This window comes from Myxocyprinus asiaticus, chromosome 13 (assembly GCF_019703515.2).
Source record: "Myxocyprinus asiaticus isolate MX2 ecotype Aquarium Trade chromosome 13, UBuf_Myxa_2, whole genome shotgun sequence".
NCBI lineage: Eukaryota > Metazoa > Chordata > Actinopteri > Cypriniformes > Catostomidae > Myxocyprinus > Myxocyprinus asiaticus.
The window spans coordinates 28,136,026-28,151,140 of NC_059356.1; the positions used below are offsets into that span (position 1 = coordinate 28,136,026).

Below are 15,115 nucleotides of genomic sequence, written 5' to 3' on the forward strand. Positions count from 1 at the left end.
CTAGAAATTCTCATGATGCACTTGTAAACACCACAGAACATACATTTAAATGCCAGTTGCTCTAGCTTTTGTATGTCTTTAAAATAAATTTGGTCACTGGTTAAACCTATGTAGTTATGTGAGTCAAGAACGTATAAACTTTGCGAACAATGGCAATTTTCTATTGCGAGAAAAATTTCTTGCAAGAGAGCGCACCAGTGCCCCGCCCACTTATTTAACGTCTGGGTTCCGGAAGTATTTTCTCCATTCATTTCTTCCATAGACTTTTCAGAAAACCCTCAATTAAAGTGTTGTAAAGCATGAACCAAACCAACCAGCTCCGAGGTAAATCGCAACATTGCAGACTTTAAGACAAAAAAGTATTTGAAAATAAGACAAAAAGTCAAAGGTACTAGTCTGTTCACTTACCATCTTTCACGAGGGCAAGAACTACAATCCCATCAAGCATGGTGAATAACATGATCGAATATAAAACAATGGAACTATATAAAACCATTAATTTTAGGTTGTTGATTATACGTATAGAAACAATATAGTTTATGTTTATTGCGAAATATTCCGATATACACAAATATATAAGTGCAGGGAGACTGACTTATTTGCGTCATTCAGTGCGTCATTGAAGTGGGCGGTCGCTTCCAGTCTTATTACGCGGGCTTTCTTGGCCGCAGTTCTCTGATTGGTGGACCTTTCTCTGCTGTACCACGGGCACTGTAGTTGTTCACCAGCAATTCCGCTATTAAACACGATTTTTATACAATGAAGTTGAAATAACACAGATGGATTGCCGTTTTATAAGAGAAGTCACGGACGACTTTACGAGTTGAAGCTGTCAGTTTAGAGCTCTCTCCATTCATTTGTAGCCACAGTTTTCATGAGCAACCACAGGGCGGCGCCATGATGATAATTCTAATTGCCTCTTTTGTGTTCTGGGTAGGGTTGCACCAGCTGTTCGCAAGTTATCACGTAAGTTAGGACGTAAAGTTCACACTAAGGGCTTAGTAACTACTAGTTAGTTTGTAACTAAGTCAGAGCTTAATTTGGTTGCACCGCCTGTTCTTAAGGCAAGACAACTAGCAGGTCCTAAGCTCTCCGTAAAGTAATGTGTAGTCGCATAATATGATGTTTACCCGTATTTACCCAATAAGCAGCCTTCATATTTGTGCACAGAAGTGTTAAAAAGCTGTGAACTTCACTTTGACCTTGTTACTGTTGATGTTCAAACCTTGTCTGCTCATGTAACTGTCAGCTGTAATAAATTATATCTCCGTTAAAATACGATACATAATAAAAGTACATTTGATAAATAGTAACCTATAGCCTATTTGCCCTGTGTAAATAACAATACTTAGGAACTGTATCTAAAATAAATAAGGGGTGATAAATAATTACTAATACAACAGGCTGGAAAAACAGACATTTATTCATTTTAATATCCTATATATAATTTGAATGTTGAAACTTGACACCGGGCGACGCACCCTGAAAACTGCACCTTTAGATCGGTTTCATGCTGAAAAGCCGCTTAAAGGTACGTTTATTTTTCTCTCTCTCGTAAATGTAAACGAGTGTAAATGTCAACATCTTACTGTATGTCGAAATGATTGATGCCTGTCACGCAAAACATGAGCTCACTTATGTCATAAAATATCAGTCTGCTTTTTTATTCTATTCGTTACTCCTGGTCGGAGGTTTCCGTAAATATTTAGTTTATACGTAGGGATACGTCCTACCTAAGTTTAATGGTGCAACGCTCACATATTTGTAAAAAAGTTGTAACATACATATAGCTGGGTCAACTGGCCCCTGGTCCCAGTCGTGCGTTATTTTGTCACGTGATTGCCGTATATGCATCAAGTATACAGCTGTCATGCGACAAAAAAAAAAAAAAAAAAAAAAAACGAACAATTCGGACCCAGTGGCGGCCTTGCATTTAAAGTCTAGACCTTCAGTGTGATTCATGCCATTAAGAAAACACTGTTTCACAATTAATACGATGCCGTATGCCTATCCTACATTACGGTCAACTAGTAATACCAATTGACATTTTAAAAACACGTTCACACACGAAAGCCAGAACTTGAAACGACACTTAATGCTCAAGCAATTTTAACTGCAGCACGACTGTTTTGTGAAATGAACGTCTCCCGAACAGACATTCAAAAATCATAATTTTTCATATGAATCTACCAAAGAGGTCTATAACACCTGGAAAAATCCATCTAATAATATTTGCGATTTAAATGTTGCTTGCAATAAATTTTGTTTCATCAGGGTACATGGTTATGCTGCGTTCCATTCAAGTTGGACGTGGGATATTCATACTTGATATCTCTGACCATAAATGCATTCCATTCCCCGATATTCGGAAGATGACGTTTAAGGAAACAAAACTGCAGCGCTCCTGTTAGTTTAGCAGGGGTTTGACTCTCTGTAGAGATGTCTCCTAGCAACCCAACTGATAAACAATGCTGCAGCGCTAGCGTTTGTGCTTCAGGTGTACCATTATCAAAAGAGATTATAGTGTTTTATACACCTGTTTCTGCAGGTGTTCGTTAAACAAGCTTTAATATCATGTAATGTGGAAACGAATTCATTTATCGATATTACTTAATAAAGTGAATGTTTATCACTTACTTTGTATATCTCCCTGAGTGTCCACATGTTTGTGTGACATCATGCACCTGCATCTCGGCGAAATATATGAGAGTTGAGAATTTCTGCACGAGCCTACAAGTTGTAATTCTGACTTCAAGATGCATTTCATTGCACTTTTCCTAGTAGGAAGTTGTAAAATCCGACTTTCTGAATTGAATGGAACGCAGCTGTACTTTTCAAAACTTGATCTGACACTGAATGCTCAAGCAGCCTAATTTACACTTAGAAAACTCCTGATGTTGCTATAACAATGCAAAAAGCACTTACCAATTTACTTGAAGTGAAAATCAGTCCTCCTTTCCTGTTTAATAAATTAAGCAATCACACGGTCATGCAGAACATCTCGTGTTTTTAAATCCATAAGGATCTCTTTCTCAATGGTGATAGCGGCAGTGATGACAGCTGACTCGTCAGACAGCTTGATCTTATGCTTTTCGCTCTTGAATTACGTACATCACTTAAAGCATGATTGCGTCACTCAAGGCCAGCTAGAAGGCCTCGATCGGGACATATCCTAAAGATCACACCCACCAAGAACAAATAAATCAATCTGATTGGCTGATGAATCTGACTTTATATGCCTATTCATTTGCACTGTTGAGGGATTCTGTAGAAATTCTGAAGGCCTGACGGGGTGGAGCTCAGACTCATGCGCTGCTTCGGGCATGTGATTTGTGAAACAGTTGTCACACTTCTCTTGTAAGCATCAAGGAATAAATTCAGACTGGATAAACTTTTCATTTTTCGCTATTTGTTCGTAGATTAATTAAGAGTGGAAAGCGATTAAAAATACATAGGCAAAAAGGTGATTGAAAATGAAAGGATGAAAAATATTTATTTATTTGGCATGTTGGGCCAGCAGAGAAGGTTTTGCTGGCCCTGAGAATTCACCACTGCTCGGAACAGATGACTGGAGAGGTGAACTAATAATTTCTGTTTCCTGTGTATGTGCATAGCATATACGCCTGACAAAAGAATGAATGACTCGGACAAGAAGACTGGAGAGGTGAACTAATCATTTCTGTTTCTCATAATTTGTCCTTGGCTACATTATCATTTTTTCCTTATTGGGACTATAATCAAAGTTTGCATGGGGGCCTGGGTAGCTCAGTGGTAAAGATGTTGGCTACCACCCCTGGAGTTCGCTAGTTCAAATCCAGGGTGTGCTGAGTGACTCCAGCCAGGTCTCCTAAGCAACCAAATTGGCCCAGTTGCTAGGGAGGGTAGAGTCACATGGGGTAACCTCCTCGTGGTCACTATAATGTGGTTTGTTCTCAGTGGGGCATGAGGTGAGTTGAGCGTGGATGCTGCGGTGGATAGCCTCCACACGCACTATGTCTCTGTGGCAACACACTCAACAAGCCATGTGATAAGATGTGTGGGTTGATGGTCTCATCATTTGGATGAGGATGTTGAAAATTTAACATTTTCATTTAATTCTGCTCAAATGAACGAAATTACTTGAATAAAGGTTCGTTAATTTTGCTGAACGAGACTCCAAGTCAGTAAAATGATCCGATCTTCCCATCACTAGTGGATAGCATCAGCAAACTGTAAAATGCTAGTTGACCGTTACAGCCGCAGGGTTTTTCCTGCATAGAGAATTATGAGGCGGCTGCCTCCGTCAAATATAGTGCCGCCTCCGACTGTCCGCGAAACTCAGGCAGGCAGTCACGTGCATAGATAGACCCGAAGTGGTGCTCAAGCACCCGCCCTTTTTCACTAGATAAGTGCCCTTTTTGCAAGTCATTTCTTATTTTTACATTTTTTTATTTAAATTTGGACCTTGGCATCAATTCTCAATTAAACGTTTGCCCGACATCTGCATTTAAGGTGTAATTCTGCGAGACCACACAAGCCCCTGCCCCTCCCCCTCTTTGACATTCTTTGTCACAGCCTCCACACAACATTGAAGTCTACCTGACCAGACTTCATTTGTGACAGCCAGTTAAGGATAATGTTTGCCCTAAACTTCTACATTGTTTGCCACTGTTGTGAAATTAAACCACTATAAAAAAAATCTCCATAGAGCCAGCAAAACTTAGGCAATAGCCCTCCATTAAGCTTAACAACAAGCAAGCTAATCAGGCGTTGGCTCAAAATAGGGTCCTGCAGGGTCAGAAATGCCCCCAAAATTCAATATTTGAACTGCTCCTGTTTGAGTTGTTTTTTTATATTGATAACATAGTCAATCCTCTGTGGTCACCGGAGGCGCCGGCGCGATCACCTGACTTTTTCCCTGATAACAGCAGAAAGAAATACTCCATCATTTTTGGTCATACAGAAAAGAGTAAGACATCATTTGAAACTATAATGGGTTCACTTTTATTTGTGTACATTCATAATAACAGCAAAACGTTGTGGTTTTGTAAAATAAAGAAATCATACAGGATGCGCTTTCTGCCGTCTGTGAACTTCTGTCTGGAGCGTGTCACGAAAATGAACCGAAACTCAGTGTATACTTGCCTCGCAGACATGAGAAATATGTCTATAGAAAGCTTGAATTGTCTACTTTTAAATGAACCAATTTAAATTGAAAACAAATATTCTCTGATTGTGTAATCCGTATGAAACCAACGAGAGGTACAGTCTTTGCCGTTTGAGCTCATTATCGTTTTTGGAAGAAGAGCGTGATCCGATACGGCCTTTCTAACACAAAAAAGTGTCTCACAAAATGTTATTTTGTGAGCGAAAACTGGAGTCTACAAAATCTATTATGTGTTTCGTGGCCTTATTTCAGAGACTTAAAAATTACTAACCACGCATAATCTTGATTTTCTCAAAAATGCAAACATGTACATCTCATGTTTGGAGGCTCTTATGTTACAACACTGCTGAGAAAGTGATGCAGTTTATTTATTTATTTTGTTAATTATTCATGCTTGACATGTTGACTACAATCATTCACAGAGAGAATCGTTACTACCAGCATCACTGGATTTGTGACACGGGACATCAATCTGCTAGTTTTAAAGTTAGCAACAGCGACAGCAATATCATTTGTTCACGCGACTTTCGAATTTGTAAAAAGAAATGGCTGTGCGCAAAACCACGCCGTGGTCAATAAACAAGGTGCAGACGTTCCTCTCATTAGCGACGAACGAAACGACGCGAAATGAAAAAGTCTTTCAGGAAGTATCTCAGCTGTTGGCCACACACAGCTACCACCGGACCTACCAACAGTGTAGGGAAAACTTAAAAAAACTTAAAAGTGACTACAGAACCATCAAGGACCACAACAGCCAGAGTGGTTCAAACAGAAGAAAGTGGAAGTTGTTCGACCAAATGGACGCTATCTATGGCAATAGACCGGCGAGCAATGGGAGGGAGAGTGCCCTGGACTCGGCGTTGTTGGAGTCCACGATGGAGGATGGTACATTTTGTTACGTAAACTCTATATTCTGCTTGAAAGCTTCACTTTATTTAGTTGACCAGCTACTGGAAAGCTTGCTTCTAAAACAACCAGGACAATTTAACTGTTACATTTGTGTAAAATCACCATGCAACAACTGCTTTATGCAGCACAACGAGCTAGTAGCTAACAGCTAGCAGTCGTGTTATTGTTTATGGTCAGTAATGTTTGTGTCGCATTTAAGATAATGTCACGGCAGTTGAGGCGGCGCAACTATGACGATCAGCCTATGATCCCACCCACGTTGAGGTGGCACTAAACTGCAGTGGAAAAGCAAGCTCAGAAAAGTAAAGTGAGCAGAGTCGAGTCGAGTCGAACCGTAACGTGCAGTGGGAAAGTGCATTTAGAGAAGAAAATCTTATTCATCTCAAACTAGTTTTAGATGGGCTTGTTTTAGACAACCAGTGTCATTCCTTACAAGGGACTTGTGACTCTTCTTTAAAAAGCAAAGACCCACCTACCAGTTAAAGTGTGCCCCGCAAAAATCCCCTCTCCTGGTTCACCTGGCATTATCAAATCAAATCAAATCACTTTATTGTCACACAGCCATATACACAAGTGCAATGGTGTGTGAAATTCTTGGGTGCAGTTCCGATCAACATAGCAGTCGTGACAGTGATGAGACATATACCAATTTACAATAACATCAAATTAACACAACGCAATTTAAACATCTGTTATACATAATTAAACTCAACTTAAAACATCAAATTAACACAACACAATTTAAACATCTGTTATACATAATTACACTCAACTTAAAACATCAAATTAACACAACACAATTTAAACATCTGTTATACATAATTACACAACTTAAAACATCAAATTAACACAACACAATTTAAACATCTGTTATACACATAATTACACTCAACAATATACAAATAATAACATACACTGTACAGTATACAATATGCTGTTTTTGTTTTTTTTGTTTTTTACTATATAGATACTAAATGTACAGTATTGAACTGTATTGACATTCAGGCTGTCGGTTGATAGTCAGTTGTTAAGAGAGACATAATATAATAACAGTAATATAATTTATGACAGTCCGGTGTGAGATAAAAGAGTAATAAAGTGCAGGGCTGATGTATTTTGATCGTGGGAGATCAAGAGTTCAGAAGTCTGATTGCTTGGGGGAAGAAGCTATCATGGAGTCGGCTGGTGCGGGTCCTGATGCTGCGATACCGCCTACCTGATGGTAGCAGTGAGAACAGCCCATGGCTCGGGTGGCTGGAGTCTCTGATGATCCTCCGAGCTTTTTTCACACACCGCCTTGTATATATTTCCTGGAGGGAGGGAAGCTCACCTCCGATGATGTGTCTGGCAGTTCGCACCACCCTTTGCAGTGCTTTGCGGTTGTGGGCGGTGCTATTGCCGTACCAGGCGGAGATACAGCCAGTCAGGATGCTCTCCACAGTGCAGGTGTAGAACCGTGTGAGGATGTGGCGGTTCATTCCAAACTTCCTCAGCCATCTCAGGAAGAAGAGGCGCTGATGAGCCTTCTTCACAACGACTTCAGTGTGGATGGACCATGTGAGTTCCTCAGTGATGTGGACACCCAGGAACTTGAAGCTGCTGACTCTCTCCACTGGTGCTCCATTGATGGTGATTGGACTGTGTTCTCTGTCTTTTCTTCTGAAGTCCACCACAAGCTCCTTTGTCTTACTGACGTTGAGGGAGAGGTTGTGCTCCTGACACCAGTGTGTCAGAGTGTGCACCTCCTCTCTGTAGGCTGTTTCATCATTGTCAGTGATCAGACCTACCACCGTCGTGTCATCAGCAAACTTAATGATGGCATTGGAGTTATGTGTTGCCACACAGTCATGTGTGTACAGGGAATACAGTAGTGGGCTGAGAACACAGCCCTGCGGGGCTCCAGTGTTGAGGGTCAGTGATGAGGAGATGTTGCTGCCTATTCTAACCACCTGGCGTCTGCTTGACAGGAAGTCCAGGATCCAGCTGCACTGCGAGCTGTTTAAGCCCAGAGCCCGGAGTTTCTCATCTAGCTTGGAGGGCACTATGGTGTTGAATGCTGAGCTGTAGTCTACAAACAACATTCTCACATAAGTGTTCTTTTTTTTCCAGGTGGGAGAGAGCAGTGTGTATTGTAGATGCAATGGCATCATCAGTGGAACGGTTGTTGCGGTATGCAAACTGCAGCGGGTCAAGATTGAGTGGTAATACAGAGCAGATGTAATCTCTGATTAGTCTCAAAACATTTGCTGATGATGGGGGTCAGAGCAACAGGACACCAGTCATTTAAACAAGTTATTTTCGATTGTTTTGGAACAGGCACAATGGTGATTGTTTTAAAGCATGTGGGGACTACAGACAAAGAGAGGGAAAGGTTGAAAATGTCCGTAAAAACACCAGCCAGCTGGTTCGCGCACGCTCTGATGACGCGGCCCGGAATGCCGTCTGGACCCGCGGCTTTGCGGATATTCACCCGTCAGAAGGATCGGGTTACATCCGCTACAGAGACGGAGAGTGAACTAACCTCTGTAGCTTCGGCCGTGAGAGCTCTCTCCGCGAGGGCGGTGTTAGTTCCCTCGAAACGAGCATAAAAAGTATTTAGCTCATCCGGTAGAGAGCAGCGGTGTTCATGGCGGAGTTTTTATTCCCTTTAAAGTCCGTGATGATGTTAATTCCCTGCCACATGCTTCTAGAGTTGGTGGTGTTAAACTGTCCTTCAATCTTGCTCCTGTACTGGCGTTTTGCTGTTTTGATAGTTTTTCGGAGGGCATAACTGGCTTGTTTATGCTCCTCCGCGTTCCCGGAATTAAAAGCGGAGGTCCGCACATTAAGTGCCACGCGAACATCGCTATTGATCCACGGCTTCTGATTCGGATAGATTCGTACAGTTCTGGTCGGAATCACTTCCTCTACACACGTTCTGATGAAACACATTACGCTATCAGCGTAAAGCTCGATGTCGTCATCAGAGGCGGACCGGAACATCTCCCAGTCCGTGCGATCAAAACATTCTTGTAGCGTAGAGTCTGATTGGTCCGACCAGCACTGGATCGTTCTGAGGGTGGGTGCTTCCTGTTTCAATTTCTGCCTGTAAGCGGGCAGAAGCAGAATGGAAGAGTGGTCCGATTTGCCAAATGGTGGGCGGGGGAGGGATTTGTAGCCATCCCGGAACGGAGAGTAGCAATGGTCCAAAACCCGGTCCCCTCGTGTGTTGAAACTAATGTGCTGGTGATATTTTGGTGCGACTGATTTTAAACTGGCTTTATTAAAGTCCCCGGTCACAATGAACGCGGCCTCAGGGTGCGCGGTTTCCTGCTCACTTATACTCCCATACAGTTCCTTGAGTGCCCGGTCTGTGTCGGCTTGTGGGGGGATGTACACAGCAGTGATAATGACCGCTGTGAATTCCCTCGGTAGCCAGAATGGTCGACACAGAAGCATAAGAAATTCCAGATCAGGAGAACAGAAAGACTTGATGGAATGTACGTTCCTCTGATCACACCAGGATTTGTTGATCATAAAACATACACCACCTCCTCTAGTTTTACCTGAGAGGTCTTTCGCTCTGTCCGCTCGGAGCATGGAGAACCCCGTGGGTTCAATGGCTGAGTCTGGAATCTCCGCAGACATCCAAGTTTCCGTAAGGCAGATAATGCAGCAGTCCCTCGTCTCTCGTTGGAAAGAGATCCGCGCTTTCAGCTCGCAGAGCTTGTTATCCAGAGACTGAACATTTGCCAGTAGAATAGTGGGTAGCGGGGGTCGATTTGCGCGGCGTCTTACTCTGATGAGAACGCCGGCTCTGTTTCCCCTTTTCCTCCTGCGTTTCCGCGGCCGTGCTGCCCAGACAAAGGGCTCCGCTTGCATGTTTGTAAACAGCGGGTCGGCATTGAGGAATGTGAAGTCCGGTTTATGGTGTGAGATCGCTGAACCAATGTCCAAAAGTGTTTGTCTGTCGTAGACAATAAGGCAGACAACATCCAAGACAAAAAACATAAGAATTGTAAACAAAACAAACAAACCATTGCTATGTTGTGTCGGAGCTCGCAACGCAGCATTAGAGAAGCACCAGCGACCAACAACCCAGCAACAGTACTGAGCATAAACTCAGGTAAGGTCAAAGTGGAATCGAAACCAGAGCCTCTGGAATGTTCTATTACAGTGGAGAAGGGCAATGTGACAACACAAGCTCCTGTTTTTGGCATGCTGGATGCTCATCTAGTAAACGACCACAACCAGCAGCATGCCTCAACCTATTGCAACAACATGATCCATTATAACCAGACTTGTAAAGTACAAAATTCTACTGCCATCAGTTCAAAACACATTCTAAGGTCACGGATAGAGAATACAGTGGACGTTCACAATGCTGCCAGCATCAGTGTGAGGAAAGAGCAGGGCCGTAGCAAGGTATTCTAGGCCCCCTGATCGTATATGGCTCAGGGCCCCTTTCCTATTAAAAAAATAAAAGTTTTGAGTCACGTGACACCATGCGAGGATCAGACGTGTGAACGGCGAGCTCTGCACACTTTGCTAGTTTTAATACTTTTTATGACATAAACCGGTGAGATTCGATACACTGTGTTCCATAACTGTTCTAGGAGGACAATATGTAAAAGAATTCAAAATCCTCTGACTCTGGAGACATTAACAGACACTTACGTGCTCAAGCTGAAGCCCCCGAGCAGGCTACAAGCCTGCGAGACGACTTAGACGGGGAGGTGTGGGAAATGGTGAGAGATGTTGAACATGTCGGCAATGCTGACGAAGGTCGTTGCTGACTTGGAATATCTTGCTGTGATACGTCGCTCGATCACCACCATGGAGGCGATCAATTCTGGCCAAATTCTGAGATCATCCGATAAAGATCTTGTGTTACGCGAGGCAAGGAGTAAAGGAAGGCTTTCTTGGAAGAACCACAGCATTTTCTTGTTCCCAGAATTTGCGAATTCAACGAGAGAAACGTGATCGATTCAAGGAATGCATGAATCTACATGCTCTTTGTGCTTATTCCGCATATTGGCTGGAGTTTGTTTTGTGTAGTATTTCTTGCAAAGTCACTGGAGTGAGTACGTCATTTGCTTGCACTCATTTTGCAGCGGAGTGGACCGGCTCACTGAACATTCGCTTGAGGGTTTGAGGTATTTTTTCTGTGCTGTTCCACCTATCGGCTGAAGTATATTTTGTAGAGTAACACACCTTCAGGACTGTTTTATGGATGAATCTACACGCTCTTTGTGTTTATTCTGCCTATTGGCTGGAGTTTGTTTTATAGATTATCTTTTGCTGTGTAATTCTGTCTCACAAAATTTGTATAGAAACACCAGACTTGAGCAATCCGATGGCAAGGTTGTCGCAGGGGCTCTCATAGGCGTGCATGGACATTTAAGTTTGGAGGGACAGACACCAGTTGGCACTGTTGTGCGCGGGGGTTAATGTGCACATTTTTATTTTTTCTGTTTGTTTTGTTCTTTGGGATGTTCAGGTTTTGATGGTTGCACTAATGTTGGAATGTGGTCTTTATAATCTTGTTTTTGACACATGATCTATTTTTTTTGTCAAAATGTAAAATGTTAATATGAGTGGATTGTCTCTCTCCACATGGAATGTGAATGGGTTGGGGCACCCCATAAAAAGAAGGAAGGTTATTTCTCTTCTTAAGCGTAAGAAATATGATATAGTGTTTCTTCAAGAAACGCACCTCTCTCCACAGGAAGCTGAAAAATTTGGGAAGATATGTCGTGGTTATGTTTTTTATAGTGCTGGCTCGAGTAAGAGCAGGGGAGTCTTTACACTGATAAGTAAACATCTACAATTCAAATATCTCAAACAGATTAAAGATTAATTATGAATAGTCATTATTGTTTTAGCTGAAATTCAGGGACAAAGTCTTATTTTGGCTAATATTTATGCACCTACTGTTGATGATCAGGGCTTTTTTATAGATCTTGAAGGGATGTTGCAAGCCCCTGGCACCCCTCATGATATAATATTGGGAGGAGACTATAATCTTTTGATGGACTCAGTCCTTGATCATAGTGAAGCAGAAGTGTGCAAGCCCCCTAGAGCAGCACTGACGCTTCACAGGATGTGTAAAAATCTTGTCTTACAGATATTTGGAGACTTTTGAACCCATCTGGTAGGGACTTTAAATTTTTTCATCAGTCCATAAGATTTACTCTAGAATAGATTATTTAATTTTTTATATCGAAGTCCCTCATTTCATCTGTTGTTGACTGCCCAATTGGAAACATTTTAGTCTCAGATCACAATCTTCCGCCAATCATGACGCAAGCCCGGATCAGTCTGATTCTTAAAAAGGACAAAGAGCAAGTGTAAGAGTTACTGTCCAATTTCCCTGATCCAGCTAGACGTTAAAATATTGTCAAAAATTTTGGCTATACGATTAAGTAAAGTTATGACATCTCTTATACATCTAGGTCAGGTAGGGTTTATTCGGGGCCGTAGCTCTTCTGATAACGATATCGGCATTTCATCAATATCATGTGGTCTGTGGCGAATGATAAGACTCCGGTTGCTGCCATCTCACTTGACGCCGAAAAGGTGTGTGATATGGTAGATGGATTATCTTTTTAAGAGTTTGGAAATGTATGGGTTCGGGAATACTTTTATTGGATGGATTAAGTTACTTTATAGACACCCGGTAGCGGCGGTACAAACAAATGAATTAACTTCAGATTATTTTACTCTGGATAGGGGAACCTGGCAGGGTTGCCCTCTTTCCCCATTATTGTTCTGTCTTGCCCTGGAACCATTAGCAGCCACGATAAAAAAGGAGGATGATTTTCCAGGGGTGATGGAGTGAGGTGTGGCGCATAAGCTTTTGCTTTACGCAGATGATATTTTATTATACGTCTCCGACCCTACTAGATCTATGCCTTGCCTCCACAGAATTATTAATTCCTTTTCTAATTCTCAGGATACAGGGCATTTGGTATTTGGGTATTTTATTCCCAGCAAATTTGTGTGATTTAGTTAGAATTAATTTTGACTCTTTAATAAAAAGGATTTCGAGCGATGTGGGCAGGTGGGCTTCATTACATTTATCTATGATTGGGAAGGTTAATGTTATTAAAATGAATTGTATTCCAAAAATCAGCTACCTGCTACAATCTCTCCCTGTAGATGTCCCCCTCTCTTATTTCAAGCAATTTGATAGCATAGTGAATTCCTTCATTTGGAATGGAAAATGTCCCAGATTACATTTCAGTAAGTTGCACAGGCCGACAAAGGTAGGCTAGGTCTACCCAAGAGTTTGTTTTATTATTATGCATTCAGTCTCAGATATTTGGGTCATTGGACGCTTCCACCTGAGAGAGCCCCTCCCTGGTTTTGTATTGAACAGGAAGTTCTTGCCCCTATTTTGCCATTGCAAAGCCTTTCTATCAAACTAACTGGAGAAGTTAAGTTACACCCCATTATCTCACATTTGCACGCAGTGTGGACAAAAGTGTCCAGAGTGTTTAATTCAGACATTTATTTAAATGTTGCTTTGAGCATATGGCTGAACCCAAAGTTATGTATTAATAAGTCCCCTTTCTGCTGGACAGAGTGAATTGTGAGGGACGTTAATACACTTGGTGACCAATATGAGAGTGGAGTGTTGAGATCCTTTGAAAATATGGTTCAACATTTTGGGATTCCAGGTCTCAATTCTTCAGGTATTTACAGCCTTGCCTCCTGCTCTGTCCTATTTTTGGGAGTAATATACACCCCCCTAAAGTGGCAGATACTCTGGGAGTGGTGATTACTGCTTTTGGAAAAGGTCATGAGGCATCAGTGTATTACTCCCTGCTAATTCAGAGTCTGGGGGACAGAGCTTCAACTTCTCTCAAGAGATTATGGGAGAAAGATTTAAACTTGGTATTGGAGGAGGGAGTGCGGGCTAGGATTCAAGTCTACATCTAGAGATGCAAGGGTGTGCCTTATGCAATTTAAGATTTTACATTGATTCTATTGGACCCCCTCTAGATTGTGTAGGCTTGGTCTTAAAGACACCCACCTGCTGACGATGCCAATCAGAAGGTGGGGACACAACCCGTGTTTTTTGGTGGTGTGTTAAGATCCAAGAATTTTGGTTGAGGGTTCAGAGTTTTATGTGTGACATATTGAGCACTCAAATTTCATTTTGCCCCAGACTGTATTTTAGGCGATGGGGTGGTCATTAATATAGGGATAAGTAAATAAAAAATTGGGTCCTAGCCAGTGTTATGATCGGCAGACAGGTCATCCTTAGGGGATGGAAGTCAGCTGGAGCGCCCTCATTTCAGAACGGAGATGGGCAGGGTAGCGGCATTTGAGTAGGTGTCAGGTAGAAGGCTAGGCAACCTGTATTTGTTCATCAGGAAATGGGGTAGCTATTTAGCCTTTTTGGGGGGCTCTCGGGCAAGGGCAGTGGAGAGAGACTAGTGGTTTTGGATGTGTGTGTTGCAACCTTTTTGTTGTTGAAATATGGGGGGGGGTGTTAGGCTTTTTTAAGGTTTTTAAATATTTTATGCTGTTTTATTGTCTATTTGTGTGTCTTTGTCAGTTGGCTTTTGACCATTGGGGTGCTTGTTTGTGTCAGGGTTAATGTTCAGGGGAAAGGGTTGTGATTTCATGTGGTTTGATTCTGCATTTTGTTGTGTCTATTTGATTTGCTGCATAGAGTCAATAAAAATTGTTAATAACAAAAAAATACAATAATATTTTGAATTTGTTGTGGGGCCCCCCTGGACCTGTGGGCCCCTAGAATCGTTACCTTTCACCCCACTAGCTACGACCCTGGGAGGGAGATTTCACACAGCTGTTATGTGTGCGATAAGACATTTGCGACCGCCTCCAGCCTCGGCGCACACTTTGTGTGCCACTCAAATGCGAGACATTTTGTTTGCAAGTGCTGTAACTTTAAGTTCAGTCTTTAGCCGACCTGAAAAAGCATGAGCGCATTCATACAGGAGAAATGCCATACGACAGTTCTCTCTGTGTACGGAGATTCAATCGATCAGAGAATCTCAGAAGACACTTAAGGAAAAAGCATTATGGAGCAGTACTATAAGCAGGCCT

The 15,115-nt window shown here is 42.1% G+C and overlaps 1 pseudogene; it reads left to right on the forward strand.

The window, feature by feature from the left end:
• Nucleotides 1–299: 299 nt before the first annotated feature.
• Nucleotides 300–15,108, forward strand: LOC127450956 (myoneurin-like; annotated as a pseudogene).
• The last annotated feature ends 7 nt before the right edge of the window (nucleotides 15,109–15,115 follow it).